Source organism: Microcebus murinus, chromosome 5 (genome assembly GCF_040939455.1).
Source record: "Microcebus murinus isolate Inina chromosome 5, M.murinus_Inina_mat1.0, whole genome shotgun sequence".
NCBI lineage: Eukaryota > Metazoa > Chordata > Mammalia > Primates > Cheirogaleidae > Microcebus > Microcebus murinus.
In genome coordinates this window covers 51,429,341-51,432,189 of record NC_134108.1, presented here as the reverse complement: position 1 = coordinate 51,432,189, position 2,849 = coordinate 51,429,341, and positions in this window count along the sequence as shown.

The following is a 2,849-nucleotide window of genomic DNA, read 5'->3' as shown; positions in this document are numbered from 1 at the left end:
GAAAGAAATAAAAGATAGGAGAAATTCTGAAAAGGATTAATAACAAGGGGAAAAAGCCCTATCAGATATTAAAACACATGATAAGACTATAATAATCAAAATGTCTGCATAGGTAGGTATATGTGAAACCAAACAAATTCCAGAAATTTATTCAAACACTTAGAAAAATTTTTCTTATACAGGAGGCCTTTTGAATCAGTAGTAAAAGATGAATTATTCCATAAATAATGGTAGGATAACTTGGTAGCCATCTAGAAAAAAATAAATTGTATCCCTATTTCACCTCTTACTCCAAAATAAATTCCAATGTAGCAAAGATTTAAACATAAGAGAAACCTGTATTGTAACATTAATTCTAAAAGCAAAAGATTGGACACCACCTCAATGCCCTTTAATGATTAAACACAGTATGGTATATCCATTCTATTTTCCCAGTGATTACCCATTGGGAAAGAAAAATTGTAGCTTTATTATGTTTTGATATGTATTGTAGTATACATTGTAAGAGTATACATTGTAAGCTGCCATTTGTGTAGGATCTATGTATAGCTTTGTGCATGTAGAAAGTATTTCTGGAAAGGGCAACACAAGAAATTAGTTTCCTCTGAAGAAGAAAACTAGGTAGCTCTGGGACAGGCAGAGAAAGAGACTTGGTTTTCACTGGTAATTCTTTTGTACCATTGAAAATGAAATATATATATATATATATATATATATACACACACACACACACACACATAGACAAACAATTTTTTAAGTAAGTCAAATAATTTATTATAAAAACCAAGGCTTGAAACTTATAAAAATATCTTCCTACCTTATTTCTATCTTCCCCAAATTTATTTTAATTTCTTACATGAGAGCTGCAGAAAGTGTATGAGCACCAATGAAGGTTAGAATTTGGTAATCTACTAAATAAGTGTTTAGCAATGATGGGGACTTGATATTAATGTACTTAGTAAGTACTTGCTCTGATGTTACATTATTTAAAGAATCTTCTTCAAAGAGCAAGCAAACACAAATGAGTACAGGCAGTTTTCAGGTTACCGACAATGTGACTTAACGGCGTTCCCTACTTACAAATGGGCTCCCAAGGCCCCCCATAAGGCTAATTTATAATTAAATAATTAAATTAATAATTTGGGAACTAATTTCTTCCTCGAATGTATAAACAAACCCACATGGCATACATAAGTGGTTCTTTGGTGCAGCACCTTTATGCAAGCTGCTAGTCTCATTGTTTACATGATTGCCTATGCACACCATCACTTTTGCCTTAGCTTTTTTATTTGATTTTGTGAGTCTATGTTCACCCTTATGATCATGCCTCCAAAGCTAAAGTCCACTGTGAGTCCAGGTGAGCCTACAGTGAAGAGAAAGGTGATTACAATGGAAATGAAAGTAGAAACAGCTAAACATTAGAAGAAAGGCCAGACACTATCATTCATTGGGAAAGCATTAGGATTCCGGTGCGTGACTATCAGAATAATCATAAAGGATAAAGTGAGAATAGTGGAACATGCAAAAGGCAGTGCACCAATGAAAACATCAATTATTACTAAGCAGTGTAGTGGATTAATTATTGAAAGAGAAAGGTTCTTATTTATTTGATTAGATGATCAAAATAAGAATAACATTCCTATTAGCCTAGTGTTGACGCAACATTAGGTGAGTATTAACATTTAATAATACTTTTTGACATTTTTCCTATCTTCTATCTAAACTTTTTGTATGAGATTGTTTTTATGTTGTTGGTTTGAATTAGAAGAAAGAGCACAATAGTTTCTGTAAATATCATTACAGTACGGGGGTAGTATTATTACTAGTATTATAGTATGACACTGTATTATAATTACTACATATGAGCCATTATAGTATTGTTATTATCATTGCCATATATGCATTGTTCATCAGGCATCAGAATTGCATACAAATCCAACCTAAAGATGTTCTCGGGAACGTACCTTGTCCATAACCTGGGGACCTGCTGTACTTTATTTTACAGCAAAAGTGAAGGACCAAAGTGGTCTGTAGTCATTCCACAATGTAAAAATATAAATGGACTAAATCATGAAATTATGAGTGAGTTTAGCAAATTCTTATTAGAAGAGTGCTTGACAGGGTGCAACTAAGAGCTTCCCCAGCCCCCTCCCTGGTACTTGAGTGTATAGCACTATGCATGACTGCCACTATTAAGATTCTGCCAAGCCTTGGGAGCCTCATGCACCTGCCCAAACCCTTCTGTCTTGCTTTAGTTTTGAAACTTACACCCAACAATCTCCAACACAGATTATATGTCATTTGCCAACAGGAATGGAATTATCTAATTCCACTCTTTGCTGTCTGACAGCTCATACAGTTTAGATCTTTTAAAAGGCAGAGTGAGTTTTTTCTGGGTATTCAAGAACACGATGTTCTTGAAACCTGAAGAACTTATTCTAGAACAAGCTTATTATCTGTCAAAGACTACCCTAGAAACACTTGAGTGGAAAAATATCTGCCATGCAACACAATTTAACATTTAAATAATTTATTTTTTATCAGCAGTTGTTTTAAAATTCAAGACAACCAGTTGAAACATAAAGGAAATCCATTGACAATTGAATTTAATGTCCAGCATTTATATACAGATTTCATTGGTAAAACATAGCCCTTCTAAGCCCCAATTTCCTCATCCATCAAATGGGAATAATGACATCCGCCCCACTGACACTGGAGAATTTCAGTGAGAACTGAAGATGTGAAAGCAATTTGAAAGCTGTCAAACAATTGCAAGCTGGCTATTATTCCTTATGAAGAAAGAGGCAACCAGTCCCTCCTAAATATATCAGATTTCTTCAATTCCTTTT